A 22,815-nucleotide genomic window follows, 5' to 3' on the forward strand; every position below is an offset into this window, starting at 1 on the left:
CATAGTAAAAAAATGCTTTTTAGAGGAGACTTAAAGCCTAAATCTGTTTTCTCTGTGAAACAGGACATACCCGATGGGAGCAGGATCATCTAAGGGCGTGCAAGACCCTGCAAGATAACAGCCAGGAAACAACTCGAGGGTGCGCTCTCTACTTGATTTTATTTTTTTTTAATGACAGTCTTTGCAAAGTGAAAATTCATTTCACTCACATTTTAAAAGCAAGGAAAAGAATAGAGCTTGCTTATTTGTAAACAGTGTGCTATTTGTAGAGAGATAATTTTTACAGCTTCAGAGGACTTGAGTAGTATGCAAGTGTACAGCACTCGTGATAGTTAACACCTATTTGCAAGCTTTCTTTTATAGGAGTAATAAAAAAAGTTTATGAAAACTGTTTTATTCCTCAGACTTTTGCAGCAATGAGGTAATAACCTTCTTTTACCAAATGGAAACTTCTAATACAAACACGCTGAGAAATATATACACTTACTCCTTATGAAATTTTACTCATTTGGATGACCTAACTACCTTACAAAAGGATTTCAGTGCCATCTATTACCTAACCAAAGTAACTGGTTTCTGGCTTTATTATGTTTTTAACATCAAACCAACCAAGTGAATATCTTTACAGATAACATTTGATTAGGTTTTCGGAGGTCATTCTATGCAATGTAGATTTAAAAAAAACCCCCACAACCCTAATTCAGCATTGTGTAGGCTCTAGGATTTAATAGGTTCCAATTATGTAAGACATTACATATAGAATGTTCAAAATAAGTTCCTCTGAGGCTTAGCTTAGGCCAAAGTATGGAGTCTAGGGGTGTGTGTCAGTGAAATGTGGAAGTTTCGTGGAAAAGGTCGTGTAAGAAAAAAAAAACAGTCGAAAAGATAATTTCTAGTTGAGTCAGCTTCTGTGAGGGAAACTGAATGGTCATCTTCCATTCCTCTCCCTACACCAAAACCTTTTTGGGAAGGAGGTGAGAACATCGCAACTACAATACAACACAATTGATGTAAGCTGTTTGTACAGGGGTATAGTGAATTGCTATTAAAACCACTACAGTATAGTTTTAGTAATTAGTAAGTTATTAAAAAAATCCTACGGTAGCACAAAGATGTCACTTTGCTTCATCTTTCACCTTCAGAAAACTTGCAATCTAAAAAGTCTGCAATCCAAAAGCTGTTTCACTTGCTGGGAGGAGCAGCACCTCGCTCCCTTCGTCTTCCTCGCTGCTCGGCCTTGGCCCCTCCATCCCACCAGAGGGCACCCGGCGGCCTCCTCTGGCGGGTCCCCGGGCCGGGAGAAGCACCACACACTCTGCCAGCTTATTTGGAAATCCGTGTGGAATGGCAGTTTTTCATTTGAATTCTAGATGCACTGATAGGAAGTGAAACGTGATAAATTAAAAATTTTCCATTTAAACAATACATCCTCCTCCCCCATCCCCATTTCTCATTTTCTCATCTGCGTCATCCATAATAATGTTTGCTTCTTCAGTAGTTCCCTCGGGAAGGGAAAAACTGCCTCGTGCTGTGCTCTGGAGGTCAAAAGTTCTTGTTCCGTTCTGGGGCGATTATCCCCCTGCACAGTCACTGGCCCAGGTCTGTGGCAGATGCTGCCACTACGAAGCGCTGCTTTCTCCTGGGGACAGGCACCCGTCGCTCTGGATTGGCCGTGCCAGGCAGCAGCACTCACAGCTGCTGCGCAGTCCAGCAGGTGACGGGTATTTGAAGAACATTTCCCATCACAGTCACACTTTATAATCCAAGCTCCGGCAGCTCTTCGAACAGAATGTGTCCTGCCAGCAGAGAGTTGACTAAAATGAAGTCTGTGGTTGGCAACTGCCGTCCAGAATTGTCTCTCTGCTCTTAAAATAACCCAGCCAGGCCTCCTGCTGCTGGGAAAAGTGTCTGAAGGGCACGTAAGGGCTGGGGAAGGCGCCTGCCAGCCAGGCAGGTACTGATGCCCTTCCTGGCAGGCCTGATGCCCATCGCTTCTGTCAGTTCCCGAAGCAAATCTGTTCTAGTGCTTCACTTACCATGTGTGATGGGCTAAATCGGAGCTGAGAAATGGGTGAAAGGCTGAGCAAACAGGACAATTTCAAAAGTGGAGGGGTTCCTGGCTAGTGCTGAGTGGCAGGTGCTGTCCCTAACTTCTCTCTGCACAGGGCTTTGTCCGAGGTTCTCTTTCACCCCTCTGCACCATCTCGTGGGGGTCCCAAGCGAGCTGTCAGTACTTGACACCATGAGTGCTGAGGCTCCCCAGCTTGCAATGATTTCTGTTATTCCCTTGCAATGTCAGTAATACAGCTGTCACTACTGTAACAGAAGTGCAGCAGGCTGTGTCCATGGGCTGCAGAGATGCCATTGCTAACGGGTTACAAAGTGAGAGACCTCAGGCAGAGGTCTCAACCACTCGGAGATCTGTGTCGTGCAAGTAGGCCAGTGATTATATGATGTTAAAAGAAATGTAAGAGGTTGGACTGTATGCTGCACAAATCTCATCCATTATTAAGTAAAACGAAAATTGATTTATTTCACTAAAGAAAGTGTTATTACAGAATAGCTAGAAGAGGAAAATGCCAGCTGGCCCACTAATCTTCTGGGTGAAGGCAGCTGGGATCTATGACAAGATATTCTGAGTTAGCTTGAACTGGGAGATGAAAGCAGCAATCTATCGTTTTGATGCATAAATGTTCAGCGCTTCAATACTATTCATCTGGTTCCTTTCACCCAACCCAGGAGGTGCCTACATTTCTGCTGTCAGATACGCATACAGCCACTTCATTCTCGTGCAACATTCCTCTCTGCTCAGATCTAGGGAATTTCATGAAAGGTTTTGAATTGCCATAGCTTGTTGCTGCTTCTGGAGGCAGTCCTGCCCGCCCTCCCCTGCTGCTTCTTGTGTCTTCTACCTCTGCCCGTTTTGTGCTGGCACAAGCAGTCAGACAGCCCTGTAGCGACGGGATGGGACCACGCCTTTTGGCAGCACTGACAAGTTATGCCTATTTAAACTCCAGCATTAGATGCGAGATAAAAGTTAAATGTCTGGCAAAGCCAGTCCTCATAAAAATATGCTTTTTAAGAAGAACCAAAGACAATTCACCACATATTTTGCCTGCCAGCTCCAAGCTGGGTGATGTCCTCTTGACATAAATTATTCTCTTGCCAGTAAAATACCACTGCCAGGAGGACACAATATTGTCTGTACATCTCCAGACATAAGGCCATCTCCAGGACTTAAATACAGTAAAGTAGTGGGGGATGCGAACCATAGCTGTCAGTGTAGGGAATGCACCACGTACACTCTTAGTGGGAGTGTCCAAGAGAAACACCAGCTTCATATTTTTGTAAGATGGGGTTGGCCTGTCCTTGGCACTTCTGCAGAAGGTCAGGGCAGTGAATCTGAGTGAAGGTAAGTTCTTCTTTCCAACCCAAGACAGACATTGAAGTTTCAAAAACCAATACCTTTGAAAAGCTCTTCTCTTCAGCAAACTGAAATACAAGAGCTGAGTCTCTCAAAAAATGCTGTTTTCCACATGCCTGTATCTATTGTACAGAATGTGACTTACATTGAGCAGTTGTGTATGATGTTGTATACGATGTTGTCAGTGCTTCAGATGTGTGGTCCCTCTCCAACAACTTAGTCCTTTGCATTGTGCATCAACAAGAGGCAAAACCAGCAGCCAGCAGAGAATGTGAATGAAAAAATAGTTTGTAGAAATAGAAAAAAAAGAAAAACAACAAAAAAACCCGAAGTCAAGAAGCTTATGATCTGTTCTTGATTTCTGCTCCTCAGTTGCTCATAATCTGTTTGTGGGAGTTCATTTTTGGTTGGCTCTTTCAAATGCCAGGCAGCTACTACTTCTACAGAAGACCCACTCTCAATCTGCAAGCATTAGTAAGGATGATAAGAATTACAGCTTAAAATTCAGAGGTACAAATTCTAAATTGAAGACTTAATATAGGTAACAAGGTAGCAGGTCATATGAACATAGTACTTTGACAAACTTCTCTGCTTTATATAGCCAAATACATAGGATTTTCTTGTTATGCATTGGAAACAATCTCCTAAGTGTAATGATTCGTTTCATTCTGCTCTTAAATTTACAGGTATGATAAAATACTTTGATTTTCTTTCTATTAGAGTAAAAAAAAAAAAAAAAACAACAACAAAACCAAAAACAGTTAATAAGGAATCAATTGCTAAGGCTTTAAAAAAAAAAAAAAAATTCATCACAGAAACATTAAAGATCTAAATGGAATATGTAAATAGTCCCCATCAAAATAAGCTGGCTACAATCAGGACTGAATATATTTTTAGTTGGCTCCTTTCATGTCCTTCACCAGGGTCCATACAAGCGGTTCCCACAATATAACTCTTTGTGGCTTATCTGCTCTTTTCTCTTTCAAGGACAAGTACAATTAGCTTCCTCAGAGGCCAGCTGTGCTAGGGGTGAAGCATGGCCCTGTTTATTGTTTATGGACTTTAAACTAGCACAACTCTTGTCAAAGTGGCTTCAGCTCAGTTTTTCATAAAAGTGTGTTTGGTTGGGCTCCATTCATTACCATTTTCAACAACTTGCTTGCATTTATGGAGACATTTCTCACCTCAAAAGAGCTTATTGAAGTGGTCAGTCAGGCCAGCCAACTAAAAGGAACGTACTGAAAATAAAAAGCAGATATGCTTTACTCCTTCCTGCCTCGTAGGTGGATTCAATTTAACTCCCATGCACTGTTTCTCACACACTAAAGCTGTTTAAGATTCTGCTGTGAGCAAAGTGTAGCAGTTATATTGTTCCCAGAGTGGTACATGGTTTCTACAATGTATTTTTTCTCTCAGATTTTAAAACCAACTTGATTTACTCCTTGTGTTTGGGGTCTTTTTCCTTCTGTCAGCTAATATGTCAGTAATTAATAGAAACTGGCATTAAATACACATCACCGGGTAAAATAGAAGTGTTTTACCTCAGCATCTGTACACTCGGGTCATGTATCTTAAGAATGCATACTGAGAGTACATAACATTGTCTTAAAAATCAGTATGACTACATCCTAATATGGTTAAATCTGATTCTGATGTTTGCATCTTCTGCCGTCTCATGCGCCAAATTGCTTCCAGCTTCTTCTATAGACTGTACCTTGGGCACAGCGGCAGCTCGCAATGGCGGCTTTGGAGAAAGTAGGTTGTCCTTTCTGTAACAGTTAGAGATCTTTCTCTCTGAAGGCTCCTTGACCTCTGTGGATGTAAACTTATATGCAAAATCAGGGAGATTAATTCCAAGTACCGCCTGTGATCTAAAGCACATGTCAATATGTCCATAAGTAAATGCTATTGCTGTTGAAAACTGCGTAAGACAGACCTAGTTACTTGAAATATGTCTCATGGCTGTAAAGGCTAGTACTTGCTGGAGAGGAGGTGGAGGAAGGATAGGTATGTGAGATGAGAATGCCAAATCATAAGTTTTAGACCACATGCCCTCTCAGGCAATGGATTTATATCCCTGCACTTTGCCCTTCCCTTCAGCTTTCCTCTAATATCAGGAGCGGTGTTCATTTTCCCGAAACCCTCACTTTGCATGAAGTTAGAACAAAAATTACAGTAGAAGTGACAGAGATGCTCTTTATTACTATTTCTGACCCATACACAAGTAGCAAGTCAGAGAAAACTTACTGGGAGTCTGAAGTAGTCTTACTTCTGTGTTAGTGTACCTCTGTCAGTGAAATCTGCAGAGAGAACAAACGCTGTTAGAATTCACAATGCTTGTTTAATTGGACATTTGTGATTGTACTAAGAGTTTATTCTAGTAGGAGTATATGTGGGGTGCTCTTTTTTGTACTGCAATTCAGTGCTGCAGGGTTACAAAATGAGTAATTTTGTGTGTGTGTGATTACATAGCTAATACACCAATGTGCCAACATTTATCAAGTTATATTTAGTGTCGCAATCTAGTTAAAGAGAGGCAGCTCTCAGAGCAGAGTCCGTAAGGAGGAAAAAGTCACTGCTGTAATCTCTTCAAAGCCTAACCGGATTAAGAGACTGACCCTTCTCACACCAGGCTTAAGTATCAAAATCTAATCAGAATCTCATTACTAATCATATGTCCACAATCAAATCCTGGGTGCTACAGCTTGCCTGTCAGTATTTTTAGGGAAACTCAATAATAATTGGGCATACGGTGGCAAATTTTCTAAGAAGCGGAGAGGGCAATTTAGAAAAAAATATTAGAAGTCGATAGTCCTACAGATAAAAGGTTTAGAGGAAGAAGTCTACATATTTTAACAAAGTTGACCTTCCCTTGATGCTGATGTTTCTTTTGCTTTAAGGTGTATCTCACAGATACCAAAATGGGCCAAGAAATCGATCTCACCTTTGTAACTAAAGAATTAGACACGCTTCAACCTCAGATGTCCAAGTCATTTTGTACACTGGTATCATCAAAGAAATCCATGTCAAACACTTATGAAGAGACTCCAAACCTACTGCATTAGGGTACCTAGCCAGTGACATCTATAATTTCTCAGAGATAGTAGAGCTCACAGAAGTTGTTGAACTCCTCAGGAAACAAAACTCAGATGTCATCATGCTCGTTTGGGCACCTTTTTCAGTTAAATTCAGTTTAAAATGGACGCTTAATGTTCAGTTTAAAAATCAGAAATTACTCCAAATGCAATATTGTGAGTTTGAGTTACTGGATTAAAATGGAATTTGGATGAAAATTTTGCAGGCCAAGGGCACCTCCACAGGTTATTTGTACCACAAATAAAACAAAAAAGAAACCTTAACTAGGTCCAGGTACCTCTGCTAAGCCAAAGGAAGAGGCTAGAGTTTTTCTTGTGTTAACTCCTCTCCTCATCAGAATTACATTTGAAAACTTTACTTATTAGCATAAGTACACAGTCCTTCATGCTGCTTGCTTTACCATTGAAAACCAAACAGATAGTAGCAACATAAAAATCCATCTTCTCTTTCAGTCAGCAGGTCCCATAGTCCCGTGTTCAAATAACCATTCTTTTCAAAAGGATAGTGAAAAATATGCTGGGTTTCATGTTGTCTTTGTTGCTGTACCAGGAATGTGAAATAAAACTTGTCTCCATCATTGCCTGATGGACCATGTACATCCTCAGGGAGAAGTGAAGATTTCTCTTCTCTGCTCTCAGCAAAAAATGTATCTGACTCCAGCACAGATGGTGTCACGGCCACTCTCAGTACATGAACTGAATGAAGTAAAAGAACATTTCTGCAGTCAGGCTCAGCAGCAAGGAAAATGCCTATGCTTTTTATTATTCTTTTGTTTGTTTGCTTGTTTGTTTTTTTTTTGTAATAAATGTTAAACGTGTTATGAATGGGTGTAATTTCCACTGGGAAAGTGACATTATGTATGTCATATCTCTAACAAGTCTCTTTAGCCATTCTGAATTCTCAAAGAAAATAAGGATGTGCTCAGTATACTGATGTCATATTTCTCAGGACTTCCCGCAGGAATAGGAGCCTTCGGAATTTATGTAATTTCTTGTTCACCACTGGAATTGTGCAATTGAATGTTACTTATTCTGCCACATTTCAAAATGTGTTATTTTTGTGTTCTCTGGTAACTCCATGAAGTTTCACATTTGAACAGCTGCTTTCAGGAAGGAGTTTGTTTTTCACTGAATTGATACTTTTAAAGAAAAAGGCTCTTAAACAGAATTTACCAGATGCTCACCATATCACTATGACAAAATGTGAATAGAAATAGTCAGCAGTGCCACTCTGTAGTGGCCTGTTTGCCTGGACACCACTGTTAGGCCCGCTGTTCATTTCTTCTAGCACCTACTCTTGCTAACGCTAAGAGAAGGGATCTCTTTCCTCAGTAAAAGTGGGTTACTCCTGGTGATCTGGGAAAGAGTCCTGAATAGTCAGAGAGGGCACCTGGGGGCACCACAGGTGGTGCAGAACCAGAGAGCAGCAATGATAATTAGCTAATTGGGGCTTCTGTAGGCCAGCAGTGACTGACATTCAGGTCTGCAGCTCTCCTGATGAGTATTAATACCACCTGTGGTAGGAATAGTTCTGTTTTCTCAAGGCTGTAGCTGTGTTGTTTAAGTTTCTGGTGAGTGCAACTTCTGACCTGGTTAAAATAAAGTTTCATGTATAGCAGAGCTTCTTCCCTAGCAGTGAATATCTTGGGAACAGCATGGTACTGCATGCTAGGGGTGTCTTTGTCTGGTTAGTTGTTTATCTTTCATTGTTTTATCTCTTTGGAAGTACTAGTTGTCTTCTGAGACTTGTAAAGAACTATGTGCCTTACTGTTCCATATGAATGCAAACTCTCCTTCTCTGGTGCTTGGAGGGATTACGATTAGTATAATTTGTGATTTTGATTATTTTATGGTATCTCTTTTTCTGCAGTTGAACTTGATGATCTTAAAGGTCTTTTCCAAACTAAAAGACTCTGTGATTCTGCCCAGAAGCCCTAGTACTCTGCTGCAGATATCTGTTATTAAGGATCTTAAGCTATTTATGGTGCAGTACTTCAAATATCTATGTGAGAATTCTGCAAGACTACAGCTCTTGCTCAACAACTTCGTGAGAAGCATTTTGTGTAACGCATGTGATGTCCATGACTAAAGCTGTTCCTGATTCCTAGCTTATGTTGAGCTCTGGAGTACTTTAGTCTTTTGAAGGACTGAATAGCAAACTTGTCGGAGGTACAACTGGATTCTTGGAGCAGCTATAATGTCTCTATAAATGTCTGTTATTTATTCTGTCTTTTTAGAATAAACTTTGTAAGAAACTGTAGGGGTGGCTTGTGTTACCTCACATGTAGGTACCCACAGGAAGGAGTATGACCTTAGGCACTCTGGAGTGAGTTAACAAGCGTGCGAACTTCTACTATGGACTAGTAACTGGGGAGCAGGCAAGCCCATTAAACACCTGTAACTCAGATAGAAAAATCCAATTATTCTACTGACTAGTTTATCATCAACAAATATGGAAATGGGTTCCCTGGTGTCCTTTCTCTTTAGTCAACTTGCTTTAAACATGATTATAAGGTTATGCAAGACATGACTGAGTTCCTGAAAGAGCAGCCCTATAAGGATAAACATGTGGAAAAGCCCCTCAGGTATCAGAAAAGAGAAGGGCAAGATATATACAAGGCATCTTGTAGGACAGTGAGCTAAATCACTCTTTTTAAAACCCAAGATCTACAGGCAGTTTCATAGGAGAGCTAACTGGGAAAGGTATAAGGAATAAAAGCTCAAAGCCTCCAAAGTATTCAATCAAAATGTCTTCCTACAGAGTGAGAAATGCAAGAAGCAGTTTGGCTCCTTCAGCTACCATTGTTTTGGCTGCATTGGCCTAGAGATTTCTGTGGTGAAAAGCTTAGACTTAGTTTTCTTACAAAAGATAAACTGGATACAAACTAAACAAGCTGTCTTATCTTCTCTGCCCTGTTTATGTGCATACCTGCATTACTGACTGCTGATAGCTCCTGCAGAGCTAGCCAAACATTAGAACATTGCTTTCAGCTGGAGGATAGGTGGAGCTTCTCAAAACACTGTGCCCTAGGAAAAGGTGCCTAAATGAGAAATAGAAATGCTGCTGGTGCCACTTATTTGTTTTCCTGGTTATCAGAGGCCAGAACAGGAGTATTTGAGGGAACAGCCTAGAGGCTTCACAAGATGTCCTGCAGCTACAGAAAACCAACCAGGCCCTGCTAGACAGCTAAGCTAGTGACAGAAATCTGAGTCTTGTGTGAGGGCTCACAGCTACAGGAGAAATGAGGTGTTAGAATGCCATACATTTGCATTTTTACTGTCAGTCAAAGCAAAATATGAAGTACTCTCCAAGAAAAAGCTGACTGCAGCTCAGGCAATAGGATTCTACAGCTTGTCATTCTAGCTTTGGGGTAATCCTAAAGAGTTTTCTCTTCTTCCCCAAGAATTTCTGGTGCCTCAGTATCAGCATCAAGTAAAGCTGCCATTGATTTGTGTAGGATCTGGCACAAACATAAGACTTCTGCTTGGTTAAACCTGTGCTCCCGGAGTCACTGCAGAGTTCAATCCTTTAAGAAGCAGGTGCATGAAACAGTGAGGAGGACAAACTAGCATAGAACCTAGTAAAGAGAACCAAAGACTTGATCTGCAAGTAATCAGAATAAAAGGCAACCTGTTGCTACTGTGCGCTGTTGGGGCTTACTGAAAATACCAATGTTAAATCTTGTTTTGAGTGAAAAACCTGGCTAGTCTATGGGAAAACTTCTGTGATTTATCTTAGGAAATGGTCAGAAGGGTGTGGTGGACGAATATTAAGTTGATTGGGCTTTTCAAGTATGAAACTCATTCTGAAATCAACATTGCTGAGTATTGACCTTGAAGTTTCTCAGGTTGGGAAGGGGAGATGAGGGAAAAAGAGTTGTAACAGTGATCTGTAAGAGCTTGTTTGTAGCATTACGCTTTTTCATGGGTTGTGAACAGTGCGCTGTGTTCACAAAGCATGCGTCAGAAAAGGTGAAACTGCCAATTCAGAGAGGTCTCATATTCAGTCCTAAGTGTGCTGTTGTACAGTAAGCCCTTATTTTTGAGCCTTTTAATGTGTAAAATGGAACTGGTGACTTTGGCAGGCTCAGTAGCCTATATATATTCTATTGCAAGAGATGTTAAGTCCTAAAAGCTCCAAAGATAAAGTCTAGAAAGCTCCAGTGAGATTTGCTGTTTACTGTCAACAAAAGCCTGTCTTGTTTACCTTTCCCTACCTTAACATTTGCAAACTTCTATTAAGATTGCTTTCAAGCAAGTAGAGAGTTCACTGCTGAGTAGCCTCTTCAGCAACATCTCCCTAAATGTTGCAGAGACTGTGTTTCTTTAAGAGCCTTTCAGGATATACAAGATTTGTATCAATATGTGAAGGGGCTATCTAAGGGAGAACTGATTAAATGTCAGAAGGACTTCTCTGATGTGGTGACATTATCTCACATAGCTTAGTTCTTACATCTTCTGTGGTAATGAGAGCAAAAGCCTGCAACAACAGTTACTAACAAGAGTCTACTAACAGAAATATCCTTGTCTGTGGAGAAATTCTCCTTTCTGGAGTTCATATCAGGGACCACTGACTCTGAATAGTCAAGAACTCACACAGTAAAACACAAATACGGCATATACAGCATAGCTATTTAGCAGAAGCTCTAGCCTGCAGTAGTGTTCTTGAAATGCTGCTAAAGATACCCTGTATGAAATCTGTTTGTCTGCACTGTTGTAAAACGTCTGGAAGAGTGAAGGAAGAAGCTAATCTTTTCTCTGTGACTGAAAGATATTATAGATTGTCTTGCATACAGTTACTCTGAAATATTCTGTTTCTAGAGTTGTACCCCATTTGATAACTTCCAGGTTGTCACCTCTTCATGACTGCAATGCCTTGCTTTCTGCTTTTTTCTAAACTGATGATAATACTACTTGAGGGGAGGAAGAGTATGATTTGTCTTGCTGTCACCTGCTCTTCTAATGATTCTAGGTCTTTTATTCTTTTTGCTTCTATGAGAGGAAGTAATTGCTACTCTGGAAAAAGCAATTCAGCTAGAATTGCCTCTTTAGTCTCCTGCTTTTCCTGCGTCCTCCAAATATGAACTATTGCACTAGAATTAAACAGCAAGGGTTGCAAATGCACTGGAAAAAGCTCCTACCCAGCTCCTTTTCCATGATAGAGTATGGAAAATCCCCTTTTTTACTCAGTGTGCCATGATGATCTGAGAACTGTAGTTCTGTCCTACAGTGAAGGAAAAGATATGTAAAGACAAATGGCTTACATGTAGAGCATACATTATTTTTGGCTGGCCTGCGTAAAAGATTCAGCAGTTAAACAGCTTAGCTGGTTTTTATGGCTTAGAGAACCAGTTCATCTGTTGGGAATACATATTAGTGGTAACCAAGCTAGGTCAGTGGTATGAAGGTTGTCACAGAGCTGTAATCTCTCAGCAGTCGTGCCCCCTGCTGTCACTGCTTCTGCTCATGGCTGTATTTAAAAAAAAAAAAAACAAAACAAAACCAAAAAACCTCGGTATCCTTAGCATAGACTTCTGTTTGAAATACTTAATTTTTCAGGATACTGTAAGTATACAGTATTTTTTCTAAATGGACAGCTGCAGGATAGTGGTATGTATGATTCAAGTACACCCAGATTTTTTCCTGTAATTGAGGCGATAGAAAAAAAGTCTTACAGCGGAACAGTAAGGACAATGAAATGAAGGTGGAGCTGGGACAGCTCAAGCCAGCAGGATTCTGCTTTCTTTATACTTGGAAGACGGTAATTTTACCACTGCCAAAATACATGTTCATGATATATTTAGTGTGAGAACCATAATCAGAGCTGGCTGAGGGACAAAATTTCCACATTATGCAGAAAAACTTTTGTTTATAAAAACATTTCCCAAATGGAGACAAAGTACAAAATAAGACTTTTTGTATGATGAAGCTTGATGATTAACAACCTGAAATTAAGTAAATTTGACAGCATCCTTGTCTATCTGATTTGTGTTGCCCTATTCCAGATGTGTACATGGTACACACATGAGTTGTCTGAGAACAAAGTAGATCTTTGACAAAAGCTTTTGAGGAGTTTTTGTTCCACAGAATCATTGCTTTGACAGCCATTGTATCAGAATAAATGATTCTATTGACATAATTTCTTCAAGAAAGATGTCAAAGCTTTTTCTGGTGCTGTATGGAAGAAGTGTAGCAATGGGTCTGGAATGTTGGTACTCATGACTGATGGCATCCATCTCTACTACTATTGCACTGAAAGTTTGTTACAGAACTGGGACCGGTTGCATTTTTTCCATGAGAGCTGCAAAGCAAATAGACAGTTGTGAAGTAATCAGTGTTAAAGTTGTCCTGCGAGCTGGTAGTAAGTCTGATTTGGGAAGAATATACTGCTGACAAGCGGTGTGGTTGAAAAATTTAAGTGGGGAGACAACTACTAATTTGATTGAAATTAAAGATATTAAATCTAAGAGAGTAAAACATAAAAGGAAGGAGGCAAACTCTGCCTTCCCCTCTACTCAAATAGCCTGTCTTTTTATTAATTCTCTTAGCCTAGTTATTGAGATAGTCTGTTGTACGTGAGCTGCAGTCAGAATGTGGTTGGTAGGGAGTGTGCTCCTACTGGGTTGGAACAACTGCCAGTTACGGTGGATGCTTATGCTGACCAGAATTAAAGGTTGTGTAAGGTACGGAGGGGAAAGGAAGGCTGTATTTCTATACAGTTTTTGTATACTATTTATTTTGTCTCATTAAATCTGTTTTGGCTAAGAAGTGTGTTTTACCCAACTAGGGGATGAGATGTGATGACGTTTCTGTGATAATTGCAAGCCTGTTGTGAATTTGGGTTTATAAACATCTATGGAGAATGCTCTTGACTGTACTAAGAAATCAAGGTTCAAGTTAGATGTTCTAAAATTAGCCATGTTTTTGATAGAGCAGGAGGCAGCACTAAGCACACTTTAGTTTTGCTTGAGCATGAAGTTGCCTTCAGGAAGCTTGTGGGTTTTTGTTTTGAGTGGCCATATTAAGTTCCCAGTTCTTTGTGAACTACCGTTTTAGACAGGAACTTGGGAGTTTTCAGATTCAGAAGGGACAGGGGCTGCTCAAGGCTCCTGCCACCAATAAAAGCAAGGTAAACCCTGCAGTTCTAAACAATACAGAACTCAACCACCTGTGAATTGATACACACCAGAGATACATCCTCGAGACCTAGCAGAGCAGGTGATGATACCTCTTTAATGATGTCCACAAGGAAAACAAAATAAAATATGGGTATTTTTGGAGGACTCTAGCCTCTACTGTTTCACTTATAGCAAAGACTGGTTCTTGCAGTAAATAATCAACTATTACACCTCATTTGACAGCCTCATTAATGTGCTATTGTGGGATTTCTTTCATCCATAGGAGGGAAGAATGTATGGAAAAGTTGTGAAAAGTAACTAACTTCTGTAAGGCCAACAGGGTTTTTGCAATAGTGCTTCATGGTGAAGAAAGGAAGTAAGTGCAAGGCAAGGAAGGAGGAGTATGTTATGAGAGACAACAAAAGGCTGAAATCTGTCATGCAGTAAAGAACCTATTCCCAAACTATGCTTGCTCTACCCTCTTCCCTAAATATCAAAATATTCCCAGGGGTACTTTGTGTTAACCATTGTGACTTTTGTTCATGCTTAGTCCATCTGTGATGTTCAGTTAATAGTACTATTACATCCAAGACAACTTTGTTATATTCACTTTATTACTAATGTGATTGTTGAAGAAAGTAAGAAAGAGGTGCCCTTATTCCCCACCACTAGGAATTTTCTACCACAAAGAATAGTGGAGAATTCCAGGAGGATTGCTGGCAGGACGAAATCCAGAGCAGTTGCTGAAGCCTGAACAACCTCACAGAAGAAGGCTTTACATTAACTGCATACGTATGATTGAAATGATAACTTATTTTGTTCTATATTTTTCATTACTAGCAAAATACCCTATTTCTTCTCCTCATAGATGTCTTTACATTCCACCTGGAAGATGTCTCAGCTCATGTACTTAAATGGCCAAAGATACAAATTCTGATATTTTAGACTTGCAACGACTATGACTTTCTTTAGTCAGGAAGTGCACTGTGAATATCCTTAGAACAGCAGAGATAAAATAGCTGGTTCATATACTGAGTTTAGGGCAGCATATTGGCTTGCCCCAAAAGTTAGTAAGCTGTAAATGATGAGGACTGTGAATGTGGGAAAACAGGATGCATTCTTTTCAAATTTGAGTTATACATTTCAAATAGCTGTTTGGTTTTTTTTTGGTTTGGTGGTTTGTGGTGTACTTTTTTTTTTTTTTTTTTTTTTTTTTTTTTTTCTGTCCTTAGCTTCTAAGATAGGAGGTCTAGTTCAAGAACTCCTCTCAAGCCTTCTAATTTCTAACCCAGATTTATTCCCAGTTTATAGCCACTTGCTCTCATAACAAAACTGCCCTTTAGTTTAAGTAACTCCTCACCCTCACTACAGTTTTTGTTCCTGGTAATATTTATAGATGACAACATAGTCCCATTGTTTAGCTTGAATTCAGATGTTTTTCCTAGGCTGGTAATGTCTGTAGAGGAGAGTTCATGGTCTGTATCATCTTAAGAAGAAAAAAAATTTAACAATAAAAATGGGTATACCAACTTTACTGAGATCCTAACAATTCACTAGATTCATCTGGTGCTTGGAAATGCTGTCTGACATAAAGCTGCTGTATGGAAAAGCAGTAAGGGATATTTATCTGATCACGTTGCCTGTGAGCCTTCTCAGTATCATGCATTTTCTGTTTTCCCTGTGATTCTATTTTGGATTTAGTCCTTGTTGCTACTATTCTGTTGGGACTCATGAAAGAGGTCCGATGACCCATGAGAGGATTGCAAAGAATTTTAAGACAAAGCTTTTAGAATTGCACGGTCCTCCTGCTACTCAGTGCTTATAGGAACAATGAAGGTGTGTATTGCTGAGTGATTCACATGAAGAGTACTGGAGCTAAGGTGAGTGAAGATAGCAACCCTTTACTTCCTCCCTGGAATATGAGATTTCAGTCTTAGCTTTGAGTCAGCAGGCCATCCTGCTGAGCCAGCCCAGGGAAAAATGTTTCCTCATTCTAATGAGCTAAAACACTTCACTTATGTTGTTACTACAATGGATACTGTAGTATGAAGGGGAACAGAGAAACCATTACAGACAGACCCCATGCCATGACTTAAGTTCAGTTTTCTGTGAATGCAAGTTTAACCATGTACATTAACAATGTACAGTGCACTTTGTCACAGGGGAATTGGAATACTGGCAAGGTTGTAGGTCTTCCACAAAGTACAGCGAAGACTCCCTGCGATGACAAAACTTCTTGGACCCTTCCGAAGTCAGGGCTTTATACAATCTTAACATATCCTCCCCCTTCCAAAGATGCATGTGTCTTCCTGCACAGGCTTTCTGCTCTTCTGAAGTAGTATGGAAGAGTCTTGGCACTAGATAGGCCTTGCAAAATTACAGAGCCTGCTGGTTACCCTTATGCCTAACTGATGGAACTGGAGAGAGCTCTACCCTACCTGCTAAGAGTGTCCTCGGCTGACAGCTGTTGCTTTGAGGTGTGCTATTTCATTTATCTAGCTGACTTTTTCATGATTTGTGTGGCCAGGATCACAAGAAATAGATGCTGAGGTAAAGATTGACTTCACATAGTGACTCTGGAAGGAAACAAATGTAGGACATGAAATTGCTCCTCTTGTTTCCTACAACAGACCCTATAATTTGATAATGTAGTAACCAGCAGTCCTTTGCTTGACTAACTTCCAAACATTTATTTCATAATCTATTCCCATGTTAGACCATGTGCAACACTAAGGAAGTAAAAGGTGGCAACTTCTGGCTAAATACCCCAGTTCTAGCTTGTCTTAAAAAACACTACAACAACAAACAAGCCTCAATTGCTTTTCCAACAGTGAGCAAACTGTATAAACAGTCTTGTTTGTCCCTTGTGCATGTGAGAAAATGTTAACTGCTGTAACTGAATTCCTTCAGCTGAATCAGACCAGATGAAAAGCACAGAGAGGAATCTACTTCAGAAGTAGAAGACTCAAGCTTTTCAATGTGCTGCGCAGCCTACGAGAAAATGAGAAACTGCAGAATAGATCTGCTATAACTTGGTATTGCTCTTACAACATTTTACTCTCTATTCATGCTGCAGTGCACTACAGGGATTTGAATTTTTATTCTAACCCCTGATACACAGTAGATCTCCTAAATGGATTGTAAATTCTAGGGTACTCCAGCTAGCAACTACATGTACTGTAAGAAACTTTCCAGCAATCAGAAAACTTGACAATATCAAGATTACTAAAAATGGTAAGCCATGCACTCTTGAAGGGGGGTGCATGACTACAGGCAGTGCCCAGAGTACTCACCTTACTTTCTTCTCCTTACTGAATGGACGAAGCATTTCACATTACGATAGGTGAAAGAAAAACTTTTTCATAGTTTGAGGACAGAGCAACAAGTTGTCAGAGTAGAAGCCACTGCCATAAAGTAAGCACAACAAATGAGGTTTTACTGTCTTTGAGTTTGGGCATAGTTTGCTTGAGCAAGTGGTACTTCAGTACATATGCCCTTGTGACACTATAAAAAGGATTATCCACGTGTACATGTTAAATGGTGGTCTTACAGCACTGAACCAGGGCCGTGTTCTTTAATCAGTTCCAATAGCTTGTATGTGGCTGCAGGCTTTCTCAAAAAGCTTGTCTAAAGAATAACCATACAATAAAGTATACCTGTAGGAATAAATATAACCTTAATTTCTCTCACAATGTTAATTCTTTGAGAACATTTGTGATATTTTATTACAAAATACACTTTGAGACTAGACACAAAGCAAACAGCAAGTGCAAAGGTTAGCTTAGTTCTAATTCTTTACACAGAAAGACACATTAGTTAATTTTCCAGTTTACTGCATTTACTAACTGCTTATAAGTTACCATCAGTAAAATGTTTTTCTTAAAAATAGTATCAATAGGGTTTTCCACCATGAAACTAGTCCAGAAGCCTGGCTAGTAAGGGGGAAACAGTAATTTTAGCTTTGCTGGTATCTGGGGAGAGGGAATTTACTGAGTTAGACAATTGTGGCAATGTTACTGATGAATTTGCAACAATAAGTGGCTATTTCTCATCTTCCCTCTACCCCAAATGCTACAGCTGATACCTAGGCAGGCCTGTAGGCAATAAAAGAGAAGGTGGAGGGGATCCCTTCTGCCTTTGTTTCCTTCCGCACTACTAAACGACTTTTGCTTATAGGCATGTTACCTGTGAATCTAATTCCAGATGGAATAGATTTATAATAGATTTAGAAGAATAGATGGTAGACATTGACCTCTAGTTACTTACAGAATCTGATTAGACAGGAACATTTATGAAAACACTCATTGCTTGTATCCAAACCTCTTATTTCTCTTGCCCTCTTTTCTCCTTTATTCACTACCTCTTCCTTTTTACAGTTGGTGGGAGGGGAAGACCCAGACGCTGTCTGTATAAAGATCCATAAGACTACCTAGAATTTAAGAACTTCATTTTTAATCTGGACACCTTTGAGGCCCTCCAAGGATTCTTCTATGGCAGTTGTAGAGGATGGGGTGAGAGCAATGGGATGTCACATTTGAAGTATTAATACCAAATACTAATGACAGCTGTTACTGAACTTGCTAAAAGTGCGTATAAGCAGATTTTTTTCACTATAAATGAGGCACAAAGATGTAGTCTCGAGCACTCAACCCTTTAAGACTGTTGCAGATCTGTTTGCTAGGTGACTATTTGTGTATTAACAAATTTGAGACTTAAATAAGCATTTAACTTGCCATCCTGTCAGCTTCTGCAAGTTGGGACTCATTGCTCAGGCTGTTACCCCAACGGGTCAGCTCTCCAGCGAACCAGTGCTCCGGTGCCTCGAGCAGTTGTTGGAGCTGGCGAGGCCGTGCAGCTCTTCCTGAGGTGCGCTGCTGTGGAAGGCCGGTGTGGAAAGGGGGAAGCAAGCCCCAACTTCATTTCCAAATTAACTGGGCCGGCACCTCAGTTCAGCCTTTCCCCCCCACCCCCACCCCGCGCCTCTCGTGTGCTCTGACTAACTGACTGCCGTGTCTCTTCCACAGCTCCGGCCTGGCCGGAGGGGCTGAGGGGAAGCGCCGGGGCAGGGGCGGGCGCCCGGCGCTTCCCGCCTGCCGGGCCGCTCCGTGGGCGCCGCGCGCCGAGGTTGGGCGGTGCAGGGCGGCTCGGGCGCGCGCGTGCGGCCGCTGCCCTCAGGGAAAGGCGCGAAGGCGGCGGCGGCAGCTCGGCGGTGCCCCGGCCAAAGCAGGGCGGCAGCAGCTCCCTGCAGCACCGGCGGCTGCCGCCGGTTTCTGCAAGCAGAGCCCGAAGCTTCCCTAGCCGGGGCGCTGGGCCGCGAGTGAGGAGCGTTAGGCTGTTGGGAGAACCTTGCTCGCCTATGGGAGCGCCTGCCTCACTGGCACGGGGAGAGGAGAGACCGCGTTGTGCACTTCATACAGGAAAGCCCACCTGGAGAGAAACCGTTTACTGTATTTTAAAATTCAGAGTATATCGTTCAAACTGCAGATTCAGGTTACAACATGTAACCTCTGGTGAAATGCTCTGCTGCTAGAGAAAATACGATCCATATGTGACTGTGATGCATCATGGAGTTCCCATCTTTCTCCTCCTCATTTAATAGGTATAACTTCAGCTACATCAGATACAGGTTTTAGTTTTAAATTGGTAGTTATCTTGCAAGGGGCAGTTAAGTTGCTGAATGTTGTTTGTGGTGGTATTGCTTGTCAGCTTCACTGGAAGTGTATAAACACAGCAGCAACTGGCAGGTGTACTGGTGCAACGGAAGAGCTTGAGGAACAGTTTGAGGTGATAGTTGGGTCAGACATTTGGTCTGCCTTTGTTTTCTGATCCACTCAGGAACAGGGACTAGGGTGGGTTAGTTTCAAATTATGGCAAGCACAAAGATTTGGTGTGATAATAGAAGATTTTTTTATTCTGTTACTAACAAAGAGCAGACTTGTGCATGCAGTGACACTTTTGATACCCAAGGCTCTGAAGAAAAACATAAGAAACAATTAATATATCCAAATCTAGGACCTAGGTTATTTTGGGGTGTGTGAAAGTAGAGATGGCTTATCACTGAAATCTGGAATCTATAAGGTAGCTCTAGGCAAGAATCTACTAATATACTTGGTCATAAACTAATCCTGACTCAAATCACCTGTAAACTTTATCTGGAAAGTTCTGTAACTATATAAACCTTTATTTGTATTTTTGAGTACTTCAGTTATTTACTGTTGCAGTGAGACAAGAAGAACCTTCTATTTTTGAGAGAAAACGAACAGATTTTGTTGTTTTTTTTTCTTAACCCACTTCTACCCATAGTAAAAGCCCCTTATTTCTTTCTAGTTAGCAAATTGTATATAGTTTAGGTTACCATTAATATATGAGAAATTGGGATTAGAACCTGGGCAAACAAATTCTGAAAACGTTGAACAGTAGGATATTGGTTGTGTAGTACTCCTAGTGGGATAGTGCAGTTTTACCCCCTGTATTGGAAATTATGTTATGAGAACATGCATTAATCTTCTACATAATTATAGTGAACAGTTACAATTGTGGGGTTATGGTGTTTTTTTTTTGTTTTTTTTTTTTTTTTTATTATTCTTTTGATTCCATAGGAGGTCTTGTATTTGAAACTGTTGTCCTTTTAGGTAGGCTGGTGTCCCCTAAAAATGAGACTTCTAAACTGCATTTTGTATTTCTTCTAGTTTTACTGCTGAGATCTTGGTGAAATTCCCCTGAGATAAATTTTCAAGCTCTTCAAAGAGCAGCCTATGACCTGACAGATTTGGAACTTGCTACAATGAGCACATCATCAAGGTAAGCCTAAAACATATACTTGAATGAAACACCTACAGTTGATACTGCAGAAACCAAATCTTAAGAGTGGCATGGATTTAATATATTTTTTAATTTATTTTTTTCTTTAATACTTGTTGCTTGCAATTATGAGCCCTGCTGAGATAGTCTGTCTTGTTTTGCTAGTACAATAACACAAAGTTATCAGGTATGTTACTTACTACAATGTGGTGGCTTTTCTAAAGTCTTTCTCTCAGCTTTTCTGGCATATAAGCAGTTCTGTGGAAATCCTAGGTAGCTGTCTATGAAGTTGCTGGCTAATAAATCTTTTTGACTTTGTTTCAAAGCATTTAATTTATTGCCCCAAGAAAGTTATTTAGAGAGTGCTGTTGACCATCTCATCTCTTTCCTTGACTAGTTGAAATGCTTTTAAATCTGGATCTAAAAGCTTTTAAGTATGACATTGACATTCTGCCAATATTATGGTTTATAGAAAAATCCCTTGTACTTTTGTCCCCTTAGAAGATTCTGTAGTTAAACAAAGCCAATACAAGATGGAGCAAAGCAATGTACATTTTTCTTGCTTTTAGGAGATGTAAATATTATCAAGAAGAGAGAATGTCACAGCGTGCCAAATACAACAGATAGTTTTCTGTCCCAATGTAAGCATCTAGCCTTTTAAGTAAGAGTAGCAAGTGTACCACGTTTCTGATAATGGGCAGTTACACTCACTCAAATTGTTCAGAAAATACTGACAGACCACTGCTTCCTGCTATTTTTCAGATGTACTTTTAGTTGTGTGCTGTTGTAGTGTTACATGCTTTTAAAGTAAGGATATGCTGGTTTTACTGCCTTGAAAATTGGTTTCATGCTTAGTGATTACTTGGCAGTTCGGAATCTACCTCCACTGCTTATCTGGTAACATGACTTGAAGCTGACCTACTGCAGTTACCTCATTAGTCAAAAGGTACCCTGTCCTTGATCATCTTTTCAAGAATATGGCAGTGTGTTGGCCCAGAATAGTGTTGGTTCCTCCCTCAGCTCACGTGGGGATTCATTTGTTAGAAAGCACTGACTGTTAACAGGACTTTAGCTTTCTAACTTTGGCATTTCATTGCTTAGTCTTCTGGTTATTCTTCCAAAACCAGTTTTTCTTCCACTAACAGTATTTACTTGGCTCCTAATATCTTCTTAAATGAAAATGTACATCTGAGGCTTTAACTAATGCTTGTTTAGTGTTAAGTTTTGAAAGTGAAATGATCTAGAAATGTGTTAGCCATATTGTCACAGAGAAAGTTATGAAGAATGGGTGTGGCTGGACCGCACCCTAGCTAGACACCAAAAAGAATACCATATTCCATTTGAACTCAAGGAGAAACTGGAACAAGGCAAGCAGCAGCAGTTCCAGCCAAATTGAAATCAGGAAAAACAGCAGCAGAAAACTAATTAAAAAAATTAAAACATTTCTGCTTGCATTGAAAATGCTTAAGGAAGAACTTTACTCCAGATTACCCAAAACTTAATTGAAAATGCAGTTTTCTATCAAAAGTTTTGTCAGTCTTATCATCCCTCAAAGATATCTATCTATCTATCTATCTATATCTATATCTTTGCCAAGTAAGGAAATGGGTAAGTAAAAGTAGACTAAAATGATAGTGCTGTTACAGGTAGGAGGTGTTTGTAATCACTGTAAGAGCTTGTATTCATTATATAGCTTGGCAGAAGTAAACCAGAAATGAATCATTGCTCTTTTTTCAAAGAATGTAGAAGGAGGCAAAGGTTTTAAATAAATGATTCCAGAACACCCAGCATTAGAATTTTTACTGTAGACATGGATTCAAATTTCTGTCTTTCTAGATTTGAAACAAAGAGGGTAACTGTAAAATGAATGCCTTGCTGTTGGCTGTAATTGCTGAGTTAGTCTTGGCTTCTTTAATTCTGCTGTCCTTTAAAATTTATTTTTGAAGTTTAAAATTTTTGTTTGGATGCAGAACAGAGCTGTAGCAATTGCAGCATTTTTGGTTAGAGGAATTCTTATTTTCTGGCCAGGCCTCATTTAACAAAACTTAAGTTTTAAAATGTTCTTTTTTCTTTTTTACTGCATTACATTCTAGTGTTCTCTTCTAGATTTCATCCAGGCTTAGAAATCTATAGCTATGAAATACTATAAGAGAAGTTGCTTTTTTCTTTTCTTCTTTTTCTTTTACCACCACTGCCCTATATTGTGAGATATTAGAAAGCTCATGAAAATGCCTGCTCTCATGAGATTTCTAGTTGTTCAGATAAGCAGCCAAAAGTTCAAGCTTATCTGTTAAGGCAGATCCAGACCTTTTGAAGCTCACCTTCACAAATTGAAAAATGAACTGACTTTGCCATCAGAAAATTCACCTTTTTTTTT

The sequence above is a fragment of the Tyto alba genome, unplaced genomic scaffold (genome assembly GCF_018691265.1).
Source record: "Tyto alba isolate M040663 unplaced genomic scaffold, T.alba_DEE_v4.0 Super-Scaffold_26, whole genome shotgun sequence".
Classification (NCBI taxonomy): Eukaryota; Metazoa; Chordata; class Aves; order Strigiformes; family Tytonidae; genus Tyto; species Tyto alba.